This window comes from Lepidothrix coronata, unplaced genomic scaffold, assembly GCF_001604755.1.
Source record: "Lepidothrix coronata isolate B3197 unplaced genomic scaffold, Lepidothrix_coronata-1.0 Scaffold159, whole genome shotgun sequence".
In the NCBI taxonomy this organism is placed as follows: domain Eukaryota; kingdom Metazoa; phylum Chordata; class Aves; order Passeriformes; family Pipridae; genus Lepidothrix; species Lepidothrix coronata.
This window is the reverse complement of record NW_016690339.1, coordinates 1,912,372-1,928,687: the sequence shown is the minus strand read 5'-3', so window position 1 is coordinate 1,928,687 and position 16,316 is coordinate 1,912,372.

Below are 16,316 nucleotides of genomic sequence, written 5' to 3'. Positions count from 1 at the left end.
CGCACCCACCGTCCATCACCGTCCTTTGCCCCTCAGCTCTGGGGTGAAGATGTTTCCCCACGCAGCTACGAAGGAAGGGCACCTCAAGGCAGAGCCTGACACCATGGTGTCGACAGATGGGACTTGTTTTAACTCCGAGTCCCCCATTTCGGTTGTTCTCTCTGGGCAAAGTCTTCATAAAGCTGCTTGTTCCAGCATTCAGGTAGCCCGGCATCCTTTGCATGGAGCTTGTGGATTATCTGCCTTACTGAAACCAGGTTGTTAGGAGGCCATACTTTTCTCCTGAAGTGAGAGACTGGGCTGATCACTGAGTGAAGCTGTGTAGTACTGAAAGAGCCTCCACTACTGAAGTCATACATCCCCTGTCAGAGTCCAGGACTGTAGAAGGGATATCTGGATTGTTCCAATGTATATTGGTATCCAGCATAATCTTGAGAATATTGAGTCTTGTTGGGAATACCAAATTGTCTTCTTGACTACGCAGAAAATGGAAGCTCTCAGATGCATATCAAACTGTCTTCTCTGTGCGGAGTCACTGATAAGCACTGTCATATGAAAGAAACAAATATTTGAAATCTGAAGACTTCTGCAAAGTGAGAGCAAACAGAAAGCCTATGTCTCCAAATACCATGAATATCAAAGTAATCCAACAGGAAGCTAGCATTCCAAACTATTTATTTTAAACTGCACACACTGGAGAGGACTGACCATGATATGTAAACGAAACTCCAGTTCTGAGAATTGGGTGTGAAAAAGAATAGGAGGTAGGAGGAAAGAGCTTCATCCTTCCCACCACAGAAGCACAAAGATATAAGACGCATTTTGGTACCTGGAGATGTTGCAGAAAACTAATATATGGGCAGAGTAGAGCAAAAGTAGAGCAAAGTTCAAGGATGAATGCTTTGATTTTACTGACATAAAATATATGAACAATAGGAAGGCATTAAATTGAGAGGAGCAATTGTTGCATGTCTCAGATTTCTCCAGCAAATGAGAATTTTCCCCTTACTTGAATTTTACTTGTTGAAGCAGTAATCAGAGTGCAGCAAGTTATCTCCCTCCTAGTCAATTTGAACGGTTGTCAGTGATGAAGTAAATGAGTACTACTTCATTAAACGTAAGCAAATACCCACTCACTGAGATGTGATGTTTCACTTGTTTGTGGTTTGCAAAATTACTTGTTCTAAAAAAAACCAGAGGCGCTAAGCATTAGGAAAGTCAAAAGTTCGATGTTCTCACTTCAAGAACAAAGCTTTGTTGTAGATCACTTCAAAGCAAGTATAAGAACATGACTCAATTTTTTAACAATGTATTTTTAACAATATATTTTCATTATTTTAGAAAAGGCAACACTTATTTCAAATGTGACAATTTAAAAAAAAATAAAATTACTTTTCTTAAATCTCATTTTAATGTGCTTAACTTTCCCTGTAGTTTTCATGAGAATGGAACACTAACTCTTCTATAGTAAACACTGAAGGTCTGGTTCTGCTTAAAGATTGACTGTTTAGAGAAAATTAAAACTGACAAAATTTATTTAGATTGCCAGTTGTTCCAGTAGCTCCTGTCAGTGCCATGGACAAAATCCAGTGCCAGCTAAGCCACTTTTTTCCCTAACTTTCAACTGAAACAAAAAGTAAACTTCCAAACATGAATCTCGTGATTCAGGTAATGTCAGGCCAGACAACTGAACACCTTTTTATACTTAGCACCTTTTTATACTTGTGCTTTCAGAAACCACTGAAACTCTACAAGTATTAGGCACACATCTGATTTTCAAATACAAGATGGGTTAGCTGTGCAGGAGCAAAGAACAATAAATGGGTTTTTTGAGGCAGTAAGTTCTAGTATTTATGTTACCTGAATGGCTTTGGGCAATAGGCTGTGGTCATTCAACGTGACCTCTACCTATATAGCATCAGTTTGAATCTTCTGAGGAGCAAATATAATGCTGCATATCAAAACAAGGGGTATATTTCTAATACAAAGAAGTATAAGTATATCAGAAAATTCAGAAAATTCAGAAACCATGAAAATATGTTTGCTACAACTTTAAGAGGTAAAAAGGTGGAGATAGGCACAAGGATGAAACAAAGATGAAGAATAATGGAAGCTGTTTAAAGGAGCAGAACTGTAAAAAACCCATAATGTAATATTAAAAATAAAAATTAAAAAAAAACGGGTTGAGGACTGGAAAAAGGGCACAGAGAGGTTATGCAGCCTCCGTCCTTGTAGATACTCAAAACTCAATTGGTCAGGAAGCCCTGAGCAATCTGAACTAACTTTGAAATTAGTCCTTCTTTGAGCAGGAGGTTGACATAGGTGACCTCCAGAGATTCCTTCCAGTCTGGATTATTATATGTTTCTATGAAATAAAGAAAAAAGAGTTCCTGGAGAAAGCTGAGAAGACTGAAGCGGAGATGAAGAAGAGAATCATTAGGGGAAAAAAATCAGAAGAAAATAGGTTACAAAGAAACAGAAGAGGAAGAAAGGAGATGACACTGAAAATGTTTGAAAAGATTTTTCAGGGCTAGAAGTTATTGACTGTTAAAGCTCCAGCTAAGGCAGTGGAACTATGCTGGTTTGCATCTACAAATGCAGTCCTCAGCAATGTAATGTATTCTGACTTCATTAAATCTGCATTGACATTAATGCTTGCTACTGAATAGTTGCCTTTAAAATGCCTCCTACATTAGTGAAATACATCCATCTATTTACAGTATTTATTCTTTTAACTTATTTATCTCAGTGGATATGTTTGGAATGAAGTATGTTGCACCAGTTACTCTGCAAGTGAATAAAATAGAAGGATTTTCTGTGCTCATTGAAACCACTTGCCGTCCTTGGGGTTTCAGTAGGATTACAATTATGTCATGATTATTCAAATATTTGTATTGTGCACTTAACATACTGCAGTAGATAAGAAAGTATGATTTTTAAAATGCATACTGAATAGCTAATGAATTTCTTCCTTTGGTCCAGTACAGCCTGCCACAGATTAGCTATTAATCTTTTCACTTGTGTTTGCTTCCATTTTTTTAAGTGGTCTATTGTAAGTGATTTTGACTGAAAATCATGAAGTGCAAAATAGTAGAGTTATAAAGGTCAGTTGTTCAGAAAAGCAAAGGCAGCATTTAAATAAGTGAAATTGTTATACAAAGTAAGACTTATTACAAATTTTATTTCAAAAAGGAGACTGTATGAAGTATATCTTTTACTTCCTTATTGTTATATCTTGGCATTTTTCTACCTCTATGAATACAATTTAAATCAGACCTTCAGGCTCTTATTTAATGTTCTTGTCAAAACACTAAACACATTGCACAAATCTGCCCAGTTTGCAGTCAGTTCTCTTATTCATCAACTTGTCCGATGCTTATCCTGAGATATTTATACCATATGTATACACACCATAGGTTCTCTATCAACCTGCACCTCAGGAAGTCTTCCGTCATCCCCATATCACCATTGGCCAATCAGAGCTCAAATCAGTTCAGCAGTTTAATTACCTAGGTAGCCTCAATCTACTTGGATGGTAAGATTGACAGAGAGATAAACAACAGGTTAGCAAAGGCATATAGTGCTTTTGGAAAACTCCATAGAAGAGTATGGTGTAATAAACACTTAAAGAAAAGTACCAAGATCAGTGTTTACAAAGCCATAGTGTTGTCTACTCTTTTATACGGTTCCGAATCATGGGTCATCTACCACCATCACCTGTCTCTCCTAGAACGCTTCCATCAACGCTCCCTCCATACAATCCTAAACATCCACTGGTCAGATTATGTGACCAATACATCTGTTCTAGAACAAGCAGCAGTCACAAGTATAGAGGCCATGTTGCTAAGAACACAACTGCATTGGGCAGGACACGTCTCAAGGATGAAGGACTACTGCCTCCCTAAGATCTTGCTTTACGGTGAACTTGCCACTGGTTACTGCAAGAGAGGAGCCCCCAAGAAAAGATACAAGGACTCCCTGAAGCAACGTCTCAGCCTTGGCCATATTGATTATCATAACTGGTCTACTCTGTCCTCAAATCAGGAGGCCTGGAGACACACCATCTATAACACTGCTGCTTCCTTTGAGAACGCAGGCAGGATCACTCTTGAGGAGAAAAGATAACACAGAAAGAATTGTGCCCTGCAGAATATACCACCTAAGGAGTCTTTCTGCTGTGCCTTTTGCAATTGGACATGTCTATCTCGTATTGGCCTCATTAGCCACCAACGTGCTTGTAACAAATGTGGATACAGCCCTTCCCAAATCTTTGTTTGTGAAGCCTAGCCATGATGACACACCATAAAGCCACCTGACCTCCAGCACTGGGTCAAGAGTGGCCTGAGCTCCCATTGCTCAAAGCTACTGTTGTCTGGAGCAGGCTGGCCTTGTCCAGATGCCGAGCCTTGCAGTGAGCCTGATGCCTATCACATGACCCTTCCCATCTGTGCTCCACCATGCCTCCTGCACAGCTCCATCTGCCATCAGCCATGGGATCTGGGGCTGTTGGAGTGAGGTGTCTGGCTGGGTCAGTTGGCAGTCTGTATGTGTTGGCAGCTGGGCTGTTCCTGCATGACCAGCCACTGTCACTGCGGGTAGCTTTGGCTTTTCTCATGAAATTCAGGGCAAGCAGCAGCATCCTCAAGCCACTGTTGGAGACTGCCTTTCTGCAAGGGCTCTGGGCATACTCCAAATAACTTAAAACTGATGTAGGTTTGATGCTGTTTGCCCTATCCTGAACGCTGCTCTCTCTTCCTTCGACTTACACCACTCCATCCTTCTTGGTTCTCAGTTTCCCTCCCAGAGTGCCTGTCCACCCACCAGCCCAGCTGCAGCTCCAGGGTTTGGGCACAGAGGGGAAGATCTAGCCATGAAACCCCCACAGTACACAAGGACAGCATATACATTGCAATGAAATAAAAATGTATTGTTACTGACATGAGTAAAATAGATGTTAAATGACCATAGGGTCCTAATAAAGGGCATTTAAAATAAAATTATCACTGGTCAAGCATGAAGAAAAGAAAACCAACCCACACTGGATAGCACAGTTCTAAGGTCTTCTCTAGTCCTGAGAGCAGGATGGGAAGGTCTGCAAGCATTGTAATGCATAAAGAAGGGTGTGAGGACAAGAGTGATACTATGTGAGATACTCTCAGGTGAGCCTGGAAGTTAACCATAGTAGGGTCTCATCCACCCTCGCTGACTGGAGCTGGAGTGGACTGTCCCTTCAACCAGTCTGGTCACTCCAGAAAGAGCCCAGGAGCACATCTGTGTGTACAGTGTGGATACTCAGGAGACCAGGGCACAGGGGAGAAATTTAGGGGGACCCTTTAGGTGAACTCATGAACCCACAGCATTTAAAGGCAGTGAAACAAATGAAATTTTACAGAAATCAGTAGAAATCTTTAGGCATTTTGAACCACATTGTAAATTGATTCAACCATTTGATATTGTAATCTTTTTCATTCTTATGTTCACTCGAAAACTATTCTAGGAAAAAAAGTGATTTTGATACATACTGTAAAGGGGGAAAAAAGTGATTTATTTTCCCCTACAGTATCTATACATTTCCACTACTATCTACATTCACACTATAGTAGCTTCTCAACAATGCTGACTTACTCTGAAGTTAATGTCTGCACATTTACTCTTTCCTTAATCAAAGGTAACTGAAGCTTTATTACTTTTATATTATTTTATTTAACATGAAGTTGTTAGTCAAGTTTTATCCTGTGAAATACAGGCTTACATAGAGACTGAAAAGCACTGAAAACCATACTGTGTAATTACAACTTGCTTCACTTAGTTATTATATGAATAATTTTGCAGCATTGTCTATGAAATACTAACTTAATGGTAAAGGTATTATTTGCATGCAAATATATACCAAGCAGTCATAACTACTAACTTAAGAAGCTTATTATTGATTAAAACTATTTCTGTGTATTATAAGTGAAGACAGACACTTTGATGTCACTACAAATCCCCTGGAAATGAAAGTGAAGAGGCGTATGCCAGCTACAAGGTATGATACCCAACACTGTGCAAGCAAGCACCATGGATGTACTGAGGCTCTGTACATGGATGTACAGAAGCAGACTGATCTGCACATTCTGCTAACCCTGGGGAAGGAATCCTGCTCTGACCTTCACCCTGCCTTTGTGCTCCATCTGCGCAGAGCACCTGTTGTATTGGATGAAGGAATTTCAAGGGGAGGCAAATGTAGGTCACCACATACCCTTAGAGAAGTGTGCATCAGAAAAAAATACCTCTAACCTGAGATGTACAAGTGATCCCATATAAATAATTCAGAAAATTTAGAAATACTGAAGTGTGAAGACAAAGACATGAACACTCTGTGAAAAAAGCATGCTTTCTTAATTTTTTTAAAGTCAGAAGCAGACTGCAGCTGTTACTCTGGCTAGAGAGAAAGTATTCCCTACAGTAAAGAGACATAGAGCCCAATTCATCTCTCATATCAACGCTGTTACTTGTGCCAGAGATAGTTTGGCTCACATAGCACTCTCCTAGCTACAAGCCTTTTCCAGAGTCCACTCTGGGTAGTATCCTAAAATTAGTCCACAAGAGAATATAAATTTAACATTCCAAGACACAAACAGCAGTCATAAAATTGGGCATCAAATTGTTAATAGCAAGTGAAATGGTTCCTAATTGTGCTAACTCAAATCAGTGTTGGCCCAGTGGTACCCTGTGCCATTTAGAAATGCTGGCATTACCAGAAATTAAAATCCTCAAAACCAGAGATTTGTAATAAAGTACATCTGTGTGAATGAACTGCACAAAGACTAGAAGGATCCAGAGGCATCTGAACTTCACTCACTCTGCTATGTGTGGCTCTGTAGCATGATAAAAAGGATTACTTAGGGCACACCACTAGCATCATGGGACATCCTCAAATCCCAGCGTTGTGTTTCAGAGGGGGTGTGAGCTTGTTTTGCACTAATTTCACATTATAGTCATATCATACAAATGTGGGACCATCACAAATTCATGGATCTTTGTAGTATCTCACTGGGCAAGATAGATTCATTGTTAGAATACCATTCATATGTGAGAATTCGTAACTCTGACTGTGCCATTGCTGAAGACAAAAAGAAAGAAAAATCATGTATAGCATTAACAGGCTATTCCTGGAGAGTCTGTGCTTCATGTCTTGCAAGAATCTTATAGGAAAAGAGTTGTCAGCTCTCTGCCAGCTGATAGTCACTGAATTAGCATACCAGAAACTGCTGTCTTTGTTTCGTTTTTTTCAGATACAGGATTTTTAAATCTTCCTTCAGACACTTCTTTTCTCATCCATGAGACTCACAGGAAAAATACCAAACTGATCACCAAGGCAAAGGATGGATGAGGGCTTCCATGGCAAAGTAATACAAAGCTGTCTGTAAAGAATTATATTGTGTCTCCATCTTTACTCATTCTGAGAGATTATCTCCTAATGGCCAAATTGAACATGTTGACTTTGCAGAAAGTAGTGGTGCCCCAACTAGGCAAGGAAATTACACAGAAAATGTTATTCTGATAAATAAATCCACATTCAGGAGATGATTTAGGCTGAATTTGGTTTTAGATTTACAAAACTAATTAAGAAAGAGAAATGTTTTATACCATCCAGCAGTTACAGAATTCATCCAGTAGAAAATCTATGTTTAATTCTGTTTCTTCCAAAGGAAATTTGATCTTGTGTTTCCATTAACTGTTCAATAGAGTAAACTGGGCATGCTTGTTCCTCATATTCTTGATGATGTTCCTCTGTATATTACACACTTTTTGCATGGTTTTATATTTCATTAAGGCACCAACAGAAAATGAACACAAGGATCCCACATCATTCTTGTTGAAGTCTCTAAGTCAGAGTTATTGGGTAAAATTTCTTTCTCACCAGCTTGAAAGAAATGGCATCAATCTGGAAGATTTTCCAGTTCTTTTACAGTCTCTAGTCCAAAATTTTGAGGAAAAAATATTTAGATGAGGTTTGAATAAAGGAACCAAAACAAAAAATTGGTTCTACCACTGAACAAAAAGTTAATAACTTCATATAGTGCCAAGCAGGACCCAAAATATATGCCTTGAGTATTTATGGTCCTAAAGAGATTTGAAATTCGGACTGCTGAATGAACAGGTCACCAAGTGTACCACATTTATAAGTTGTGGGAATTGGGTATAGAAGTACAAGGATACCTCCCTCAGTCCTTCAAAAACTGATTTAATAAGAATATGCAATATTTTCTTGAGATGCCACTGTTTCACTTCATGTAAGACTTATAAAGCAACTTCGAGCAAGTGAGAGATACAAAAATGAGGCATTTGTCTAAAGCCGTATTGAGAGACCATATGTGTGCTTTCTGTAACTTAGGGTACAAACATTAATGTTACTAGCAAAATCCAAATAACTTATTGACAATCCCAAGACTTTCTTGCCAAACAAAGGATGTTGTGTTGTAGACTCTGTTAAGCACTGAGGCAAAATCATCAGGTCATTGGATTTCAGACCTTGCAGATTCACAAAATGGACAATATTTGAATAATAGTAATTTGAATAAAATTACTTTGAATATGAGCAAACTTTCATCCCCTTTTTATCTTCCTAAGAATAAGTCCCTCTTCTTTTAAATATTTTCATTTATAAAATGGGGAAATATTAAGCTTCTCTACGCAGTGATGCATTTCCTACTAAAGAATGAGAAATCCTTAGTTCTACTGTAATTTTAACATTAGTCTCCCACACGTGCATAAAGATAAGCTCTCTCATCACACTTTGAGACAAAAATGAGCTCTTTTATTTGATACTTAATAAAATTGTAAGACTGTTCCCTTGGCACAGAATTACTTAGGGGCCTGAAAGGGACTTAAGTGGCTGTCAGAAAAAGTACTTTACTCACATGCACATTTCCTCCTGAAAACTGCTGCTATAAAACATGGAACTGCAGATAAGTGCATACAGTGAGTTACCTGGAAATTGGCCATTCTTTCAAACTGGCCAGATCAAATCACAGCTCACAGGGAGAAATTACACATGACACTGTCATATTTGCACTCCTGTGAAACTGTTCAGGCAAAGATAGTAGTTACAGTAATTTCTGAGTGGCTGCCTCTTTCTGTTTGTAGAAGACATGGACAATCTACATCCTAATTTATACATAATGAGATGTTATTATTACAGATATTATGCCATGCTCCATTGCTTGGCATCTTATTGGCAATTAACCCTATAAAAAACAAGTACGGATTAAGTAAAAAAAAGGTAAAAGATCTAAAGTAAATTCAGTGTTTGGATTTAGTATGGAATCAAACTAAATTATAAGCAAGAAAACCATAATTCTTAAAACCCAAGTAATCAGATTCTGAAATTTTTAATTCATAAATGCAGCAATTTTAACTAACTAAAATTAGCAGAATATTCCAGGGAAAATGCCTAGATTAAAATACAGGATACAGAAACAGTTACAATTTTGTCACTAGTATGTCAAAATATCAGCTGAAGTCCATCTCTGTTCTGTACAGCAGGTGGGAGAAGGAAATCATCCGATACAATGACCCCAAGTTAGCAGGTGGTGGCATCAGTCAGGCTTTACATAAAAAGCAAATTGGCTTCATCGGAAAGTTTAACACTAATGTAGAAAAACACCATTCCTCCTTAACATGTGTTTTAGTGAGTCATTTCACAAATAACTGAACTAGTTATGGTGGCTCAAAAATATTTAAGGCAGAATTCATAAGGTTGTCACTATGCATATCAGTGTTGATTACTTACCTTCCTTAGGCTTTTCGTCTAGTACTTAATCTATAATTTGGTCTGTAAAATAAGTGTAAAAACTGCCTAATGTCCATCACCCTGTGTTTGTTATCTCATTGGACTCAGTGAATCTGTGTATGCACATTGTGTGTGCAAATTTCTCTGCTCTCAGATTGCCATAAAGGACTGTGCTGGCAACTCTCCTCTTCCTACAAGGTAAGTGCATTGCATTGCAACAAGATAATTTTACTTTAAAATATCCAATCATATTTCTTCAATGAAGTAATGTCATATGCTCTATTATCTTTTTTTTCTAAATAATATTTTTGTATTATTTATTTTCATTACATTTTAATATTTATATTCATATTATTTATTATTTTGTATTATATTTATATTTATTTATAATTTTTTCTCCTTTCTTGCAGTTCATTTAGTAAGATATATATTCAGTACATATTCCTACAAATAAACAGATTTTTAAAATGCAATAGACATACCTCTACGAGTTCTTTATGTATAATGCATTTTCCAAAATATATAACTTTGTTTTCAATAATGAAGTTCCTTTAAACTTCTGTTTCTAAAGCATTTTGCTGATAAATGTACTCTTTTTTGGTTTTGGTTTTGTTTTGTTTTTTTTTTTAACAAACACACACATTGCTCTCACAGCTGACTCAAGGCTGCACATTATGTTTAGTATTAGATTTTTTTTTTTTTACTCATTAATTGTGGCTATCAGATACAGTCCTTCTGATCTTGAACATTTTGCATCCAACTTTCTCAAAAGCATGCTGTGGAGGACTATCTTCTCTAGCTGCTAAAAGATAATTTTTGATAACATATGGAAACTTTTCCTACAGATTTTAGCAGTCTGCTTGGACACAGAAAGATTGAATTAGTGAATGCACTAACAATATTCTCTTGTCTTCACTCAATAATGCATTATATAATGCTTCAGGAGTAGTAAAAGAGTCTCAGAAATATGGCAAGCACATTATCTATCTAGAGGTAGAAACTAACCCATGTTGCTTGCATAATACTACTATTATTACTGTATCTTATTCCTTTTTGGAAAATAATTATCTCCTTCCACATTCAGAGAATGCCGAGGACTAAACTGTTCTGGGAATTGCACCATACCTGCCTAGTGAGCTCAGCCACCTTTGTCTGATACCATTGTCATTTACAGACAGATACCTAATACCTTGCAGAGGCACACTTAAAATAATTATCTGTAATTTTATTACAGTGTCTTAGAGGTGAAAACTATTAGCTGCCAAGACTGACTGTGACAGACCATTAGACAAACAGAAATCTACCTTACTTGGGTCATTCCTTCTAGTAAGTGATAAAGTAGCTAGAACTTGATCTCTGTAACCACAGGAAAAAGCCTACACGGCAGCAAATACCTTCTTGCTTGAACCACTGAATCTGGATATATTAGGAAGATCTTTTATGGTATAGCAATTAGCAATAAGAGCTGTTTATCACACACATAGGAGACAGTCCTGTCAGTATAGTATTGTGGATCATGTTGCTTCAACTTATTACCTGTAGTTCTCCATTTTCTGTTATAAAATCTTCCACTTTCTGAAAATGCCTCTGCCTATACATTGTCCAGTTACATTCACCACAAATATCCATTTATTGTATCTTAATGTTTTTAGATTTGTGTAGTGCATCAAAATAAAAAATAAACCACAAAACTTTATGAAATAAAATTAAATTATGTGAAATTTCTTTTAAAACTAGAGCATGTGCTAGGTAACATTATTGTATTAAGTACTCTGGACCTCGTACTTGTTATATAAGTGGATCATAAGAATGGAGGTAGCAGCAGAAAGCTTCAAATTTTTGAAACAGAAAGGTTCTGAAGTTAGAGAATTAGATAGTGGTATCCTCTTACAAGAGGTTTAAAAGTAAAAGTAGACCAAATGTCATGTATCCTGCATGGGTTCTTGCCAAGAAAATAGCCTGGCAGAAGATTAGAGGGATCAGCAGTTACCCCAGTGACCTGACAAAAGGCTAGTAAGGTGGATTCACATCAGGGTGGAGGTGAAAAGTAGGAACAGAGTCACTGACCATCCATGTCAGAGACAAGAGGGCAGGAGATCAGGCAGGATCAGAGAATATTCTTCTTGCCCTTATTACGAGGCAGAGCAGGCTGAATACAGCAAACATTTCTTTGCAAATTCTCAGGTATTAGAAATCAGTACATGCATTTTCTTCTCATCTGGAACTTACTTGCTGCTGGGAAATATGCAGAAAGGTAAGCTTCTTGTGGTGAAATCCATCATGCAAAGTGAAGGAACAATAAGCACGCATCAAAGAAAATACTCAGAGTTATTTTTGCCCTGAAAAAATCCTGCTGGGCAATTTGAGAGCTCTGTCTTTAGATATCAAAATAAGAGTAGTGAAATGCAACTGTTTCTACTGTGAACAGTTGATTCCAACAGTCATGCCAAACTGAAGACTCTGTTTTCCTCTCAAACATCCTCCTGTATGCAAAAAAATGGAGGGGCAAAGCATTCATGCTGGGGGACCTCCAGTTTAGTGCCAGAATGATTGCAGTATGGCATATTCTTCTCAAATGGAAAGGCATGACAGATATTAAGGGCCAACTAAAAGCAGTAACAGTGAGCAACAGCCATGAGATCCCTCCAGAAGGGGATATGTTGTTTAATCAGGTCCATTTTAGGTGGCTCATTGAGTCATGACTCACAGCATGACTAAAGAACATGCCTTACGATTCCCTCAGATACTCTGCAGGCCTTGTACAGTAACGACAGCAGACTTGTTCCAGTACCCTATAGAAGAAATATTGATGAGATGATCTTCAAGTAGTGTGAATAAGTAGATTTCCCTACATCATTGCTAGGTTTTTTTAAATTTTAGACTTTCAATCGCTGAAGAGAGCTACACTACATAAAATAGAAATGTTGTGGAAACATCGCATTATTTCTGAATGTTGATATTAAACAGCTGCTTTATTAATATCTGTTTTTACCTAGCCTTTTTAGTGCAGGGAGGGAGATTATCTTGATTGCCATAGCTTTGGTAGTGGGTTGGCTGTATCAAAATCTGATCTGCAGGTCAAGACTGCTCCTTTTGGGATATGCCAAAAAGCACTTTAATAAGAGGAGATGAAAGAAATTAAACATTTTATTGAAAACTGCCATGCACTAAGCAATCCAAATGCAAGACTGATTAAATGTGAAACAGGAAGTGACAGTGGGCAGTGGGGATGGACTTCAAGGAGTCCCCACCTCATTTCGAGTGCCCTGCTGGATAGAGACTCAGGCCCTTTGTCCCTCTCTCAGTAGCCCAGGAGGTCCTCACTTTTTCGTCTCCTCTAAAGGGGTCCTCACCACCAAACCAGACAGATGTATCCCATTTCACTCTCTGCTTGTGCCTCACAGAGCAAGCAGGAGCTATAAATAGGTATTACTGTAAACCTCATCCCTTGCTCTGGGCTTTGAATAATGGGACAGATTCACACAAGAAGCCAAACTTTATGGGCTCAGTGCTGTTCCTGTGCCCGGAGCAGCAGTTCTACAGTTAACATCAAGGACTATGGGATTGAATTAAGTGGGAAAGAATCCTAAAAGCACTCACATGTTTTTCAGAGTAATAATGTATTTTTGCTTGAACAGAAATAGCATTAAGTTTATTGGTTAACATAAGTAGCTATAGTTTCACTGAAGCAGTAGATTTTGATAATTGTTTAAAAATTAACTCTATTCTTGCTAACCACCCTAACCTTACTTCTACTATAAGTTTTTTAAATAGAAGTGTTTCAAGCTCTTAAGATGTTAAGTTGGTTATCAAGATGTAAATGTAATTCTCAAAATTGTACATCAAGAACTCTTTAAAGTTGTACTACTAGTTTAAATATTAAATAGAAAAGAATAGCTTTATTACTTCAAGATTTGTTTTAAGGAACAGAAATTGATATGAATTTCTAAAAATTGGTATTTTAATATATTTTTAAAATAATAAATTTTTAAAAAATTTAAACTTCTTTGAAATAGGTATATGGCTTCCTTGAATGCCTTTAAACTGACTACAAAGTTAAAAATATTACTGATGAATGTGATTAATTTTAGTCTTATGTAGCTATCTGTGTTGACTGAAATGTAAATGACTTTGTACACATGAATATATATAAACAATACACAATACATTTCAACTGCAATGATGTGTATAATGTTCTCAGTGACAAAGTTTAGGGTTTTTTTAATGAAAAATATGTCCAGAGGAGGAGCATCTGTGATAAAGTGCATGTTGTGGTAATGAAGAATGTATTTTTGGGAACAAGATCCTACACAATTATGTTTTTCTATTCTCTTGATCTTGAATATCATTGAAGTGTAAGCTAAGTATTTGAGCACTGTGACTCAAAAGTTCACCAAGTTCACCAGAGTGCATGAGAGATTTACCATAGATTTCCAAGTTCCCAGATATTCCCAGTTCAGTTGACCACATCTTCTGAGATGCTGCTTACCTTGAAACTCACCAATTTCAGCGGGATTTGGGGATGCAACATTTTTCCATGAAAGCCATAGCATCTTTCAGTTCTGAGTGGGAACATTTGTGATGCTACATGTCAAAGTCACATAAGAGCTTAAGCTTTTCAGATCTAATTAAACTTTTTTGGGAGGGAGAGCCACCACAATAGCTATTTGTTAAAATGGCGGACAGATGTTGCACAGGGCTTGTACAAACCTGTGCCTATGAACAATGAAAAGCTTTTAAGATCACAGAGGAGTTTTTGAAGTTAAAAATTACCCATGATTACTACACAATAACCTGTCACTTCTTTTACACTTCTGTAAAATAAAACACAGTCAAGAAGAAAGTGTCCTGAAGAAATGCCAGAATATAGCTTTACACTTGCTTAAAATGTGCTTCTAAAGCTGCTAGAGTTTGGTTATTGAAGCATATTATTTAAAAAGAGCTACTTGTTGTCATTTTGATTGATTAAAAAAAGCTTGTGTAAGATACAAAATTACTTGCAGCACTGTAATAAAGATTAAATTATACAACCTATTTTTTTAATTGACTGCCAAATATACTAAAGCTAGTTTTCATGAACAACTAGTAGTGTTAAAATACATTAAGATAAATGCACAACAGCATTCATTACAACTACTCTGCTTTTTTAAATGCGACTAAGTATTTAATTAGTGGAATATGCTTTATTCTAATCCTATTTGTTTATTTATTTTCCTGTTCTGGAACAAAGTCAAAGACAGCTGAAAGCTTTCTACAGTTGTGAAGCAAAATTAAATTTTGCTGTCTGAAAAACCAGAAGAAAGTTCCCTTGTGTCTTGGGAAAGGGTAAAAGAAGAAAAGGAAAGGAGGAAGAACCTCAGAGCAGAACCGGAGGAAGAGCTACAGAGGGCCAGGATTCCTGCATCAGGCACTGCCAACAGCAAACAGGGACCCCTTCCATGAGGGGATTGCTCCTCTAGCTCCTCAGACCCACTGTCTCCTATGCTCCAATGCCTGGTTTCAGACTCCCTATCACAGTCAGAGTGTATTAGGTTGCTTTTATAATACCTGGCAGTGCATAACCTTAGGCACCATTGTTGGTACCTTCAGCTGAGCCTGTAAGAGCTCAGCACTAGATGCTGATGTTTGTGAAAGGCTGTCAAAAACCTCTGTTGGCTTATAAGGCCTCTGAATCATAAGAGAGAGGTGGTAGAAACAGGGATCGGGCAGCATTCCCCATCTGTGTGCCCATGCAAGAGGACTTGATGCTAGAGAGAGGCTGCTGAGCTCTGTGACAGAGGATAACACTATTTAGCTTGATTGAATCCAGTTTTCTGGATAAATACTTGCTTGATACAAGGAGAAGATCCAAATGGCCTCACCTCACATGAGCCTGTCTGGAATTTGCACAGCCAAGTGGACCAGAAACCAGGACTAGTGTGGAGAGAATTCCTTACAGCCATTCCAATTCAAAATGATAGCTTCTAATAGACCTGGGTTTTTTTCTGTTAAAAAAAAACCAAAAAAAAAATTTAAAAAAAACCACTATTTTTTTTGCACTGTTAACAAACCAGAACGAGTCACCTGGTATCCTCTTAGGAAAAGTGAGAGTGGTGTACATGCAATTTGATCAGCATAGAAGCTGCAAAAGTTTAAAGCAAATTCTATTTTGTGAAAGTCCATAGAGGATCTAACTTGTATATTGTGGAAGTCTAGTGCAGTCTAGAATTTTCAGAGGTTTGTAATTTGCCAGAACCTGAGAGAATGCAAAGGCCAATCCACTATGATATATCCCCTTTCTTTCCTCCAAGAAACTTTCTTTTATGTGAGCAGTACTGTTTCATCAAGTACAAAACAACTTATTGTAATCAAATTATCAGAGATGGCTACAATGTTTCATTTGTTTTTTTTTAAATATAATCAGCCCAAAATCTGGTAAAGTTATGAACAATGACAACAGAATCCTGCAGTGGTTGCCTTGTGCGATCTCAATCCTAAGCAATCATAGAAGACCTACCTACCATAGCTACAAACACTACTAGGAAACAAGTGATTAAGT